Source organism: Mobula hypostoma, chromosome 17, assembly GCF_963921235.1.
Source record: "Mobula hypostoma chromosome 17, sMobHyp1.1, whole genome shotgun sequence".
NCBI lineage: Eukaryota > Metazoa > Chordata > Chondrichthyes > Myliobatiformes > Myliobatidae > Mobula > Mobula hypostoma.
In genome coordinates this window covers 66774516-66790090 of record NC_086113.1, presented here as the reverse complement: position 1 = coordinate 66790090, position 15575 = coordinate 66774516, and the positions used below count along the sequence as shown (strand labels likewise).

The window sequence follows — 15575 nt, the reverse complement described above, 5'->3', positions numbered from 1 at the left end:
CATACCATTTGCCTTTTTCACCGCCTGCTGTACCTGCATGCCCACTTTCAATGACCGGTGTATAATGACACCCAGGTCTCGTTGTACCTCCCCTTTTCCTAATCGGCCACCATTCAGATAATAATCTGTTTTCCTATTTTTGCCACCAAAGTGGATAACTTCACATTTATCCACATTAAATTGCATCTGCCATGAGAATAGTTTTGATTCTGTGATGAGAGTGAACTAGCTCTTTCTTATTTTGATCAATTGAAAGATCAAGATAAATTTTTTAAAATTAGAAGCTCATTCTATTCAATCACACAAGTTCAAAATCTATTCCTAAGGCTTTATTCGAATATATTCTTAACCAGGACTTCAATCCTAAATCTGAGCTGTCTGAAATTTATGGGAAATCTCAACATCCTCACAATTTTATATTATTGTGTTCTTCTTGTGCTACATCAGACCCAGAGTAACAATTATTTTGTTCTTCTTTACACTTGTGTACTAGAAATGGCATTAAACAATCTTGGTCCTTGATCCTGAACTCCCAGCTTCTTACCTCAGTCAGGTGTTCTTTAACCTTGAGTCTTGACCTCCATGCCCAAGGTTGTAAAAGAAGTGATGATAGTGCAGGCTTTTCTTTCCTTCCCAAATACTATTCATCAGTTAGACCAAAGAGCTGACTGTGGACAAGGGTAAGTTAAGGGGAAACACACCAATCTTCACAGAGGGATCAAAGGTGAAGGCAGTAAGCAATTTCAGGTTCCTGGGTGGTAATATCTCTGGGAATCTAACCATGTCCCAACATATCGATGCAGCCTTAAAGAAAGCAAGACAGCAGCTATATTTCATTAGGAGTTGAAGAAGATGGGGTGTGTCATCTGAAACACTAGAAAATTCCTATAGAGAGCATTCTGGCTAGTTGCATCATGGGGGGGGGGGGCTACTATACAGAATGGAAGTCAGCTGCAGCTCCATCATGGGTACTAGCCTCCACGCTATCCAAGTTATCTTCAAGAAGTGGAGCCTCAAAAAGGAGGCATCCATTAGTAAGGGCTCCCACCACACAGGACATGCCTTCTTTTCATTGCTACCATCAAGGAGGAGGTATAGGAGGCTGAAGGCACATTCAGTAATTCACAAACAGCTTCTACCCATGGCCTCCTCCACTGTTGTGATGAGACCATGCTTAGTTTGGAGGAATAACATCTTATATTCCTTCTGGACAGCCTCCAACCTGATGGCATGAACACCGATTTCCTGAACTTCCAGTAATGCCCCCTGCCCCTTCACCATTACCCATCCTCTTTTCCCTCTCTCGTCTTACCTTCTTGCCCACCCATTGCTTCCCTCTGGTGCTCCTCCCCCTCTTCTTTCTTCCATGGCCCTTTGTCCCAGTCTATCAAATTCCCCTTTCTCCAGCCCTGTATCTCTTTTACTAATCAACTTCCCGGCTTTTTACTTCATCCCTCCCCCTCTCGGTTTCACTTATCACCTTGTGTTTCTCTCCCCTTCCCCCACCTTTTAAATCTACTCCTTGGCATTTTTTCTCCAGTCCTGCCAAAGGGTTTTGGCCCAAAACGTCAACTGCTGCCTGGCCTGCTGAGTTCCTCCAGCATTTGGTGTGTGACAGCTTCTTGCCCTCTGCCACCCGATTTCTGAATGGACGTTGAACCCATGAACACTGCCTCACTACTTCTGTTTATTTTTGTGTTTGCAGTACTTATTTAATTTACTATTTAACATACATATATAAACTTACAGTAATTCACAGTTGTTTTCTATATTTATCATGTATTGTATTGAACTGCTGCTGCTAGGTTACCAAGTTTCACAACATATGCTGGCGATATTAAACCTGATTCTGATTCTTGACAATCCACTCATCTCATTGCACAGCTAATTGTGAAAACTCTGTACACTGAGGTTTTCAATATTCAGCTTCACTTTCAGTTACTCGCTAAAATGCTAAGCTTTTCCAGTTTGACATTAAGGTTTTACAACTACCGATAACTGCCTGGTTAAACATAATAAACCTATTAGTGGCTCCCATAGCTAATTGCAGTCTCAGAATCTCTTTTTGGCAGTGCATAAACTAGGTTGGACTTGAGTGGTGATACCTGGCCTAAAATGACAACAAAAACCTCTGTCAACTTACCAAGTCCGAAAATCAATGCTCAAAGATAATGTAGGAAATGAGGTGGATAATCAGCACACAGCTAACTCTCATGAAAGTGACACGTTTGGCAACATTAATTGACCCTTTTTGACCAGAACTACTGTGCTCCTCTTTAAAAATAGCAGCAAGTGACCTTTATTTTCACTTCTACCTAACAGAGCAAACAGCTTTAACGTTCCATATCTCACCTGAAGAGTATTACCTGTCAATGAAGAACTTTCTCAGTGCCACACCAGCTTAGATTTTGTTGCCAAAATCCCCGAAGGGCAACCTTCAAACCCCTAACATTATGTCTTAGGGGCAGAGACGCTGCTGCAACAAACAAGATGCAGGAAGACCTAAACAAGTCTGGCAGTATCTGTGGAGGGAAATGTAGAGTGGAGCTGTAGATGCTAAGTGAACTACAGCTGACGTACACAATGACCTACTAAAATTCAGATACGTAAACAGTCACACGAGTTCTTGGAAACAATAAACACCCACTTCACTGCTTCCTCGGATAACAGAGGGAACAAAAGAGATTTCTTGTAACACACATCAAAGTTGCTGGTGAACGCAGCAGGCCAGGCAGCATCTCTAGGAAGAGGTACAGTCAACGTTTCGGGCCGAGACCCTTCGTCAGGACTAACTGAAGGAAGAGTTAGTAAGAGATTTGAAAGTGGGAGGGGGAGGGGGAGATCCGAAATGATAGGAGAAGACAGGAGGGGGAGGGATGGAGCCAAGAGCTGGACAGGTGATTGGCAAAGGGGATATGAGAGGATCATGGGACAGGAGGCCCAGGGAGAAGGAAAAGGGGGAGGGGGGAAAAACCCAGAGGATGGGCAAGGGGTATAGTGAGAGGGGCAGAGGGAGAAAAAGGAGAGAGAGAGAAAGAATGTGTGTATATAAATAAATAAGGGATGGGGTACGAGGGGGAGGTGGGGCATTAGCGGAAGTTAGAGAAGTCAATGTTCACACCATCAGGTTGGAGGCTACCCAGACGGAATATAAGGTGTTGTTCCTCCAACCTGATTTCAACTTAGGCTCTTTTAAGATTAGTATATACTCTATAATCAGATATTCCTTTGATGGATTTGTTGTTTTAATCAGTTTTTGTTTGTTTCAATAAATGGCTTCTCAGAAGAACAAACTGAGATGTGAAGTGGATGAATGCTACTAACTTACTGTAGGGGACAGCCTAGTTGTTACAAATGGATATCCATATCTCTGCAGCTTGCAAGGCTCCAGCAGCATGCCTGCTATCTGCATACAGTTTGCCTCTTCTCCCAGTGACTCCCATCCCAAAGAGGTGAGTAGCAGTGGGTTAACTATAGTAATGGGCTGCTGTAAATGGTTGTGTGTGAGTGGAGATTACAGAGGAGAACGCACAATGGAATTAGTGTCACTGGGTTGGACTCAGTTTGAGTGGATGCTCTATTGTTATGGTATCAAAGAGATGTCACCAGACCCAGTAAACCTTCATCCAAACTGTAGCAAAGATCAGAGAACAGCAGCAAATACTTGTAAGTACAAATTGGCTCTTAACCATGATTCTAATCAGGACTTTTTTCTAGATACAAGAGTGGGTTAACACTTTCTGTTTCTGACCATCAAGATCAAACATTCTAATCTAAACAATTGATTATAGCAGAACTACCACAACTCAAACCACATAAAGGGTCCTCCTTAATGCACCAATACAAAATGTAAAGCAACACACACACACAAAATGCTGGAGGAACTCAACAGGCCAGGCAGCTTCTATGGAAATGAATAAACAGTCAACATCTCCAGCCGAGATCATTCTTCAGTAGAAAATGTTGCTGCTCTAACGACTAATCCCACCGCAGTTGTTTACTATTAGTCTCCGGCCGCAGAGTGGAATTCAGTCTGATAAATGTTGTGGGTTCACACCTACTCCACTTGAGCAGGGGAAGCAGAGACGAACACCAGTGCACAAACGTCCCAAGAGGCTCCCATCAACGTGAGTCACTATGCCACCGGGTCCATGCACACATGACAAACAGGTACGATTTTGAGGAAGAGTGCTGACAATGTCATAAAGATAAAAGATTTCAGTTCATTTGCTTGGTAGTTATCATTTACACAGGTTATAAAATAATCCGAGGAAGAATGAGTTGGGAGTGGTTCAGGCCAAGTTAGTACAGTACTGAAAATGCAATGTTGTAAAATATTAGTTTATATTCACGATAGGCGACAGGAATATGGAGCCACCACAAGGAGGAACGCCTGCGTCTCATTCACAAATAAGGGAACACATTCAGTACACGCTTCTGGAGGTTCAGGTCATTTCCAGATAATTCTCCGATGTTTCCAATCCAAGGTCCTGTGAGGTCATTCTGCGGCCGGCCACAGAATATTGAAGGAGCGGGGTGCAGGTGTCAGCCGTGCCCCTGTCAGGAAGATGCGGGCAAATGTGCAACTGCAGGATACTGAATCACCGGCCAGCTTCCTTGACAAGAGGGTGGGGTGGGGTGGGTGGGAGAGGCGGGGGCACTGGCTGGAATCCCCGGACAGTCTGAGTCAGGTTAACTGTGACCAGCAGCCCGGGGCTGGAAGTGACCTCTGGCAAAGACTTGACAAGCTGATGCGGTAGCCCAGCGCTGTCGGCGCCTTCACCTGACGCTGCCACGGTTCCAGCTGGGACTCCCTGCCCCAATCCAGCTGGAATCATTGCCCGTCTCTCTCCCCATCAGCCGCCGCACCGGCCGCTTCTCAATGTGTACATTCCCCGTTCTGCACTGCGCTACGCACCGTCCGGCGTGAATCCTCGCATTGGGGTGACACGCCAACCCATCAGCTTGTGTGTCGGGTTCTCTTCTAAATCTTACAGTAAGGCAAATAAGGTTATTAACATATGTCAGCGCTATCTGAAAACCACAACACGTACAGGTGACTCTATCCAAACCGTATGCAACAAAACAACCCCATCCTACCTCTCCAAGGGCTGCAAATGAGGACAGTTTCTCGGATGATCCACTCGCCCAGATAACGGCCGTGATCACCAAGAGTAGGGTGAATCAAAACCCTCACTCCCCGGGAGCCGAGGCTAGGAGAACGAGCACAGGACACGTGACGAAGATGAATTTGTATGCTTGCCTATCTCCACATGCAGATGTGGACCGCTATTCACTGAAGTTGCCTGCACTTTCCTCCGGGTTCAGATCCTGTGCAGCACCAGGAGTTGGCGAGTTCCAGATGTGACTGAGCCTGGATATCAATTGTCAATCAACACCTGGTTTAGCGGCGCCGCCACACAACCAATCAATGCTGGACCACAGGACGCAGCTGCGCCCGTTGCAACCAATCAAAATGGGCGATCGAACAATTGGTCGTTGCTGGAATAGCCTATCGGCTATTGGTCGAGGTAAAAGCAAACACGTTCGTGGTTGGTTGATTTAAGAACCTCCGGCTTGACGAGGGAAAAGGGGGAAATGTTTTTACGATGATTGGGGATCTAAAAAACTTTGGTTAGGTTCCTTTATGCAGTTTAAGACCAGCATGCAGTTTAAGTTCATCCGTGAGATGAGATAAATTACTCGTGAGAAGGTGGTGATAAGCCATTGCGCCGACCCACTGCAGTCCTGGTGAACGTGTTCTCACAAATGGGAGTTTCGGGATTTAGACACAGAAGGACCTGCAAAACATTTCTAAATCAGCGTGGTGTGCGCCTTAGAGAAAAAAAAACTGCATTCTGTGTTGTTCCCATTTGCCTGCTGTCCCTGTCCTTAGCTGAGAAATGTTGGGAGATTGCCTAAATGAGTAACTGCGAGAGATTAGTAACTGGTACAAACTCATCCGGATTATTGCTGATATTCTGGCATAGTGCCACGTTTCTGACATATCCTAATGTCTCTTCACCCTTTTAGTTTTGAAAAAATCCGTCAATGCCAGTTTTGAATGAACTCTGCCAAGGAGTCTTTATGGAGCTTCGAGGGTAGACAATTCCAATGGTTACACACCCTGCATGAAGAGGTTTCCTCATTTCACAATCCCACACAGCACACCGTTTATTCTGAGCCTGTGTCCATGGTTCCAAACTCATCAGCCTGGACAAACTCCTGGCTGCACCCATGAAAAAAAACATGCTGAAAATCTGAAATAAGAACAGGAAACCTGCTGAGTTCCTCCAGCATTTTCAGAATCAGAATCGGGTTTATTATCTCCGGAATGTGTCATGAAATTTGTTAACTCAGCAGCAGCAGTTATAATATAGAATGATAATAAATAAATAAATTACAGTATACCTATATTGAATAGATTAAAATTCATGCAAAAAGAAGAAATAGTGTATATTTAAAAAGTGAGGTAGTGTTCATGAGTTCAATGTCCGTTTAGGAGTCGGATGCCCTGGGTACTGGAGGTCCTTAATAATGGACGTCTTTCTGAGACACCGCTCCTTGAAGATGTCCTGGGTACTTAGTAGGCTGGTGCCCAAGATTGAGCTGACTGAATTTACAACCCTCTGCAGCTTCTTTTGGTTGGTCCTGTGCAGTAGCCCCCCCCCCCCCCATGCCAGACAGTGATGCAGCCTGTCAGAATGCTCACCACGGTACATCTATAGAAGTTTTTGAGTGTATATGTTGACATGCCAAATCTCTTCAAACTCCTAATGAAGTATAGCTGCTGTCTTGCCTTCTTTATAGCTGCATCAATATATTGGGACCAGGTTAGGTCCTCAGAGATCTTGACACCCAGGAACTTGAAACTGCTCACTCTCTCCACTTCTGATCCTTCTATGAGGATTGGTATGTGTTCCTTCATCTTACACTTCCTGAAGTCCACAATCAGCTCTTTCGTCTTACTGACGTTGAGTGCCAGGTTGTTGCTACGACACCACTCCAATAGTTGGCATATCTCACTCCTGTACGCCCTCAAGTCACCACCTGAGATTCTACCAACAATGGTTGTGTCATCAGCAACTTTATAGATAGTATTTGAGCTATGCGTAGCCACACGGTCATGGGCATAGAGGGAGTAGAGCAGTGGGCTAAGCACACACCCCTGGGGCGCACCAGTGTTGATCGTCAGTGAGAAGGAGATGTTATCACCAATCTGCATAGATTGTGGTCTTCCTGTTAGGAAGTCAGGGGTCCAATTTCAGAGGGAGGTACAGAGGCTCAGGTTCTGTAACTTCTCAATCAGGATTGTGGGCTGCTCTACTCTCTCTATATACCTATGACTGTGTGGCTGGACATAGTCAAACACCATCTATAAATTTGCTGGTGTTGGTAGAATCTCAGGTGGTGATGAGAGGGCATACAGGAGTGAGACATGCCAACTAGTGGAGTGGTGTCACAGCCACAGCCTGGCACTTTTGTGTGTGTTGCTTTGGATTTCCACCATCTGCAGATTTTCCATGTTTCTGAAAAAGGGAAAATGCTGGAAATATTCAGCAACTCAAGCTGTAACTGTGAAAAGAAAAAAGAATTAACACTTCAGCTGGAAGTATCTTGTCTGAACCTTCACTCTCTGTAGCCAAAGGGTATTGGAGGCAAATTAGGCCATTCAGCCCATCGAGTCAACTTCAGTGAGCCCTGTAATTCCTGACTTGCAGCTTGTGAGTTTGGGATGTCAGGATGTGAGTCTGTCACCACAGGATCCCCACCCTCTGAGAGGCTGAGATCGCCGCAGTGAGGCAGGCTTATCTGAGTTTTGAGTTAATGGTAGATCTCTACCCGAAAACACAGGCAAGACTCTAACAACATTTACAAAACACCCGGAGGTGCCCTTGAATCATGAAGGTGCAGTAGGCTATGAATCGAGTGCTGATAATTGGGATTTGTATAGGTTGTTGATGGTTGGCCAAAGAGCCTATGCAAAGTGCCATATGATCAGAATCAGAATCAGATTTATCATCACTGATGTGGAAATCAATTCTTGCGGCAGCAATACAATGTGGAGGCATAAAGTTAGCCCTGTTGTCTTGCTCTTGCTGCATGCGGCTATAAGCCGCTTCATTTCCTGAGGAGTTGGGAATCAAATTCAGCACCATGCAATCATCAGTGAGCATTGCCCCTTCTGCCTTTATGATGAAAGGAACGTCACTGATGAAGCAACAGGTTTTGTCTAGCTTGCCCAGAATTACTGCAGTAGCCCTGGGCAGGGATTATTGAATTCTGATGGCCTCAACCTATCATTGTCTGTATCAGCATGACCCCATCTATGAAATTGTTTTTTTTGTGAGATGAGGTGAGGGTGAGAGATATTCATGCATGTTGTGTCCTAGCTGTCTGGATATGCAAGCCTGGGCAGTACGATACGGAGAGCAAGCCGTTGCCCAGGTAGCAAGCTCTCCCTCTCCACACAGCTGATGAACCCAAAGGAACAACAGAGACCCATACAGTTTTGTACCAGCGACGTCGCAGTAGTTGCCAGCCAGCAATGTAGGACTCCTGGTTTTTTATTGTCTATTTATTTCAGTTTATCACGGGATCTCAATGCCAAACTTCCTTGATGCTAAGGACAGCCACTCTCGCCTCTGGAATTCAGCTCTTTGATCAATGTTTATACCAAGACGATGATGAACTGGATCTAGATCGTCCTGCTGGAGCCAAAAGCTGCTTATCATTGATTGTGCAAGTGCTACATGAGAGAATAAGTGGCATCCAGTAGCTCTACTGATGGCTCTTACCTTCATGGTGCTGCTGATGGACATAAGGACAATTGAGCAGTTATTAGCTGAAGGTGAATATGTAATGCTTTTTGTGAAGAGGGAATATCTGATAGATTTATCACTTTGCTGAGCAGATGTCACAATTTGGTTGGAGTTACAGATAGTTATGGAGAACAATTCTGCAATGCTCCAGTCAGGATGTTGTTTTCACTATACCCAATGCTGGATATCAAATAGAATGTATCTAATTGGTTGGGGAAACATAGAAACATAGAAAATAGGTGCAGGAGTAGGCCATTTGGCCCTTCGAGCCTACACCGCCATTTATTATGATCATGGCTGATCATCCAACTGAGAACCCCGCCCCAGCCTTCCCTCCATAACCCCTGATCCCCGTAGCCACAAGGGCCATATCTAACTCCCTCTTAAATATAGCCAATGAACTGGCCTCAACTGTTTCCTGTGGCAGAGAATTCCACAGATTCACCACGCTCTGTGTGAAGAAGTTTTTCCTAATCTCGGTCCTAAAAGGCTTCCCCTCTATCCTCAAACTGTGACCCCTCGTTCTGGACTTCCCCAACATCGGGAACAATCTTCCTGCATCTAGCCTGTCCAATCCCTTTAGGATCTTATATGTTTCAATCAGATCCCCCCTCAATCTTCTAAATTCCAACGAGAACAAGCCCAGTTCATCCAGTCTTTCTTCATATGAAAGTCCTGCCATCCCAGGAATCAATCTGGTGAACCTTCTTTGTACTCCCTCTATGGCAAAGATGTCTTTCCTCAGATTAGGGGACCAAAACTGCACACAATACTCCAGGTGTGGTCTCACCAAGGCCTTGTACAACTGCAGTAGTACCTCCCTGCTCCTGTACTCGAATCCTCTCGCTATAAATGCCAACATACCATTCGCATCTCAGGAGGAAACGGAGATGGGTCATTTATGAGGCACGTCTGGCTGAATGTGGCTGTGACTGCTTCAACCTTTAGCAATCTCGTGCTCGGCTCTGACACCATTCAGAAGAATTGGAACCAGATGTACTATCACTGTCTTGTATATCGTGAAATGTCTTGTTTTGCCGCAGTGGGGGACAGTGCAAAGATATAAAATTACAATCAATTGCAAACACAAATAAATAGGACAGAGAAAAGGAATAATGCGGTCGTGTTCATGGATCAGTCAGAAATCTGACAGCAGAGGGAAGGCAAACAACACGAATTCTGCAGATGCTGGAAATTCAAGCAACACACATCAAAGTTGCTGGTGAACGCAGCAGGCCAGGCAGCATCTATAGGAAGAGGTGCAGTCGACGTTTCAGGCCGAGACCCTTCGTCAGGACTAACTGAAGGAAGAGTGAGTAACAGATTTAAAAGTTGGGGGGGGAGGGGGAGATCCAAAACAATAGGAGAAAACAGGAGGGGGAGGGATGGAGCCAAGAGCTGGACAGGTGATTGGCAAAGGGGATACGAGAGGATCATGGGACAGGAGGTCCGGGAAGAAAGACGGGGGGGGGGGGTGACCCAGAGGACGGGCAAGAGGTATAGTCAGAGGGACAGAGGGAGAAAAAGGAGAGAGAGAGAAAGAATGTGTGTATAAAAATAAATAACAGATGGGGTACGAGGGGGAGGTGGGGCATCAGCGGAAGCTAGAGAAGTCGATGTTCATGCCACCAGGTTGGAGGCTACCCAGACGGAATATAAGGTGTTGTTCCTCCAACCTGAGTGTGGCTTCATCTCTACAGTAGAGGAGGCCGTGGATAGACATGTCAGAATGGGAATGGGATGTGGAATTAAAATGTGTGGCCACTGGGAGATCCTGCTTTCTCTGGCGGACAGAGCGTAGGTGTTTAGCAAAGTGGTCTCCCAGTCTGTGTCGGGTCTCGCCAATATATAGAAGGCCACATCGGGAGCACCGGACGCAGTATATCACCCCAGCCGACTCACAGGTGAAGTGTTGCCTCACCTGGAAGGACTGTCTGGGGCCCTGAATGGTGGTAAGGGAGGAAGTGTAAGGGCATGTGTAGCACTTGTTCCGCTTACACGGATAAGTGCCACGAGGGGGATCAGTGGGGAGGGATGGGGGGGACGAATGGACAAGGGAGCAGAGGGAAGGAGCTGTTTCTGAATCACTGAGTGTGAGTCTTCAGGCTCTTGTACTTACCCCTCATAGTAGTAACAAGAAGAGGCCAATCCTCAAATAGTAAGGGACTGTAGTGATGGATGTCACCTTCCTGAACCATTGCCTCTTGAAGATGTGCTCAATCATGGGGTGGAGACATTCTTGCACATATGGATGTTCTCTGAGCAGTCTCGTTCCATTTTCATTTTAGTTGTCAATCACTATTTCCTATGGATGGGACTGGAGAGCTTCAATCTGACCTTTAGTTCGTGAGGTTATTTGGCATTGTCTATTGCATATATACCATGACTGGGTCCAGATTTGGATTCTGTATTCTAACCTAGGACCATTGTTAGGCATGATGTGGGAGGTCAAATATAAAGGGACTATACAGAGTTAATGGCAGGACCCTAAACTGTGGGATAGTACAGTGGAACCTTGGGGTGCAAATCGATAAGTCTCTGCAAGTGGCTGTACGGGTTGATAGAAAGCGTGTGACATGATTGCTTTTACTAGACAGCACACTGAGTTCTAGAGTCAGAAAGTTATGTTGCAGCTTTATTAAAGTCTTGTTCAGCCGCATCTGAAGTTTTACTATCAATTCTTGTCATGCGATTGTAGGAAGGATATTGAGGATTTGGAAGGAGTGCAGAAGAGGTTTACCAGGATGCTGCCTGGAATAGAGAGCAAGTGTTAAAAGGAAATTTGGACAAATTGAACTTGTTTTCTCTGGGCGGTAAAGGCTGAGTGAAGGGAGATTTAATGGAAGGTTATGAGAGGCATATGTACAGCTGTCAGCAATTCACAATGACTACTAGTAGGGGTCACGGTATGACGGACTGGAGTGACCGGAGTGTCATGATATACACTGCACTCTCTGCGTGGAAGGTGATGGGTAGGTTGTCAATCAAGCGATTTGTGCCTTGTTGATGGTGCAAAGGCTTCAAGCTGTCAATAGGTGAGTCACTTACAACCGTGCTTGTAGCCATGGTACTTATGTGGCTGTTCCAGTTCTGGTGGATATGAGAAACTGACACCTGCAGTCGGAGCGATAGAGCAGTGAAAGAGGTGCATGGAGCAAAGTCAGATCTAACATATAGAGAGGCTTTGAGGAAAGAGAAGCAGAATAAACAGTGTAAAGGTAGTAAAGTAGAAGGGCTAAAGTGCATGTACTTCAATGCAAGAAGCATCAGGAACAAAGGTGATGAACTGAGAGCTTGGATACATTCATGGAATTATGATGTAGTGGCCATTATAGAGACTTGGCTGGCACCGGGGCGGGAATGGATTCTCAATATTCCTGGATTTCAGTGCTTTAAAAGGGATAGAGAGGGGGGAAAGGGGGAGGAGGGGTGGCATTACTGGTCAGGAATACTATTACAGCTACAGAAAGGGTGGGTAATGTAGCAGGATACTCTTTTGAGTCAGTATGGGTGGAAGTCAGGAACAGGAAGGGAGCAGTTACTCTATTGGGAGTATTCACAGTATGTTGACAGGTCGACCAGGAGGAATGCCATACTAGATCTAGATCTAGTACTAGGTAACGAACCGGGTCAGGTCACAGATCTCTCAGTGGGTGAGCATCTGGGGGACAGTGACCACCGCTCCCTGGCCTTTAGCATTATCATGGAAAAGGATAGAATTAAAGAGGACAGGAAAATTTTTAATTGGGGAAGGGCAAATTATGAGGCTATAAGGCTAGAACTTGCGGGTGTGAATTGGGATGATGTTTTTGCAGGGAAATGTACAATGGACATGTGGTCAATGTTTAGAGATCTCTTGCAGGTTGTAAGGGATAGATTTGTCCCGGTGAGGAAGATAAAGAATGGTAGGGTGAAGGAACCATGGGTGACAAGTGAGGTGGAAAATCTAGTCAGGTGGAAGAAGGCAGCATACATGAGGTTTAGGAAGCAAGGATCAGATGGGTCTATTGAGGAATATAGGGAAGCAAGAAAGGAGCTTAAGAAGGGGCTGAGAAGAGCAAGAAGGGGGCATGAGAAGGCCTTGGCGAGTGGGGTAAAGGAAAACCCCAAGGCATTCTTCAATTATGTGAAGAACAAAAGGATGACAGGAGTGAAGGTAGGACCGATTAGAGATAAAGGTGGGAAGATGTGCCTGGAGGCTGTGGAAGCGAGTGAGGTCCTCAATGAATACTTCTCTTCGGTATTCACCAATGAGAGGGAACTTGATGATGGTGATGATGGTGTTGATATTAAGGCAGAGGAGATGTTGGAGTTATTAAAATACATTAGGACAGATAAGTCCCCAGGGTCTGACAGAATATTCCCCAGGCTGCTCCACGAGGTGAGGGAAGAGATTGCCGAGCCTCTGGCTAGGATCTTTGTGTCCTCGTTGTCTACGGGAATGGTACCGGAGGACTGGAGGGAGGCGAATGTTGTCCCCTTGTTCAAAAAAGGTAGTAGGGATAGTCCGAATAGTTATAGACCAGTGAGCCTTACGTCTGTGGTGGGAAAGCTGTTGGAAAAGATTCTTAGAGGTAGGATCTATGGGCATTTAGAGAATCATGGTCTGATCAGGGACAGTCAGCATGGCTTTGTGAAGGGCAGATTGTGTCTAACAAGCCTGATAGAGTTCTTTGAGGAGGTGACCAGGCATATAGATGAGGGTAGTGCAGTGGATGTGATCTATATGGATTTTAGTAAGGCATTTGACAAGGTTCCACATGGTAGGTTATTCAGAAAGTCAGAAGGCATGGGATCCAGGGAAGTTTGGCCAGGTGGATTCAGAATTGGCTTGCCTGCAGAAGGCGGAGGGTCCTGGTGGAGGGAGTACATTCAGATTGGAGGATTGTGACTAGTGGTGTCCCACAGGGATCGGTTGTGGGACCCCTACTTTTCGTAATTTTTATTAACGACCTGGATGTCGGGGTAGAAGGGTGGGTTGGCAAGTTTGCAGACGACACAAAGGTTGATGGTGTTGTAGATAGTGTAGAGGATTGTCAAAGATTGCAGAGAGACATTGATAGGATGAAGAAGTGGGCTGAGAAGTGGCAGATGGAGTTCAACCCGGAGAAGTGTGAGGTGGTACACTTTGGAAGGACAAACTCCAAGGCAGGGTACAAAGTAAATGGCAGGATACTTGGTAATGTGGAGAAGCAGAGGGATCTGGGGGTACATGTCCACAGATCCCTGAAAGTTGCCTCACAGGTGGATTGGGTTGTTAAGAAAGCTTATGGGTTGTTAGCTTTCATAAGTCAAAGGATGGAGTTTAAGAGTCGCGAGGTAATGATGCAGCTCTATAAAACTCTGGTTAGGCCACACTTGGAGTACTGTGTCCAGTTCTGGTCGCATCACTATAGGAAGGATGTGGAAGCATTGGAAAGGGTACAGAGGGGAATTACCAGAATGCTGCCTGGTTTAGAGAGTATGGATTTGATCAGAGATTAAGGGAGCTAGGGCCTTACTCTTTGGAAAGAAGGAGGATGAGACGAGACATGATAGAGGTACACAAGATATTAAAAGGAATAGATAGAGTGGATAGCCAGTGCCTCTTCCCCAGGGCACCACTGCTCAATACGAGGGGACATAGCTTTAAGGTAAGGGGTGGGAAGTTCAAGGGGGATATTAGAGGAAGGTTTTTTACTCAGAGAGTGGTTGGTGCGTGGAATGCACTGCCTGAGTCAGTGGTGGAGGCAGATACACTAGAGAAGTTTAGGAGACTACTAGACAGGTATATGGAGGAATTTAAGATGGGGGTTATATGGGAGGCAGGTTTTGAGGGTCAGCACAACAATGTGGGCCAAAGGGCCTGTACTGTGCTGTACTATTCTACGTTCTGTGTTCTATGTATAATAATGCATATTTTTACTGGAGGTAATAAATGCTTTTCTGACTAATCTAGATAATATTATCCAGCTCAAAACTTGTCATAATAATAAAATATTTTTTAAAAGATTCCTGAACGCAGGTTAAATGGCAAACACATGTGGTGAGATGCAGGGCATGCTGAAACAGTGGCTAATGATGCTGATCCAGCATTGCCATAAGGTTAAGGCAAACCAGTAACAGGGTTGGTCTCCTTTGCCAAACTTGCTTCTGTTCCGCTCCTTATTCTCACTCTGTCATTTTGTTCTGTTGTGAGTGTTGGCTGTACAGTAGGAGTGGTCAATGCCTGAGGGGTCTTGCCTAAGACAATGCCGAGGGTCTTCAGACTGTTACATCGTCTTCCTTCCTTCTCTCTACCATTACCTCCTGTTGCTTCTCTTCTCCCTTCTCCTTCCTACCATTCCCTTGCTCCCATTCCATCATTCCTAACAGTATGTCTTCCCTGATTGTTTCAACCTCAAGCAGAGCCTGGACAGTGGTTAGAGTTACTAGGTAGACCCTTAACATTGCCATAAAATGAGGTTCTAGTATAAAATTCCTATTCAACCATAGGAACTTCTAGCACTGGCATTGATTCCTGTACTCATTCTTTTATTCAACACTTCACTTCGCTCCCTCTCCTGCAAGAATAAATAAAGAACATTTAACTTGGCAATTATCCAACAGAGAATGTGATCTGCCTTTTATTTGTTGTGCTTAAAAATCATCGGGCAGGTTCTGTGGACAAATAATCTAAACTGCCAATTACTATGCTGATGCCGAGGATAACTATTAATCTATACAACTATAGTCATAATGCTAAGTATCTCAGAAATAGGCCCTTCAGCCCAA

The 15575-nt window shown here is 45.4% G+C and overlaps 1 protein-coding gene across 2 annotated transcripts in view; it reads right to left on the bottom strand.

Moving 5' to 3' along the window:
- Positions 1 to 5354, bottom strand: part of myripb (myosin VIIA and Rab interacting protein b) — a 505729-nt gene extending 500375 nt beyond the window's left edge. For both annotated transcript variants that reach the window (XM_063069391.1, XM_063069392.1), the window contains exon 1: positions 5101 to 5354. The gene's annotated coding sequence lies outside the window, so the exon portion shown is untranslated. The remainder of the gene's footprint in view (positions 1 to 5100) is intronic.
- Positions 5355 to 15575: the final 10221 nt, after the last annotated feature.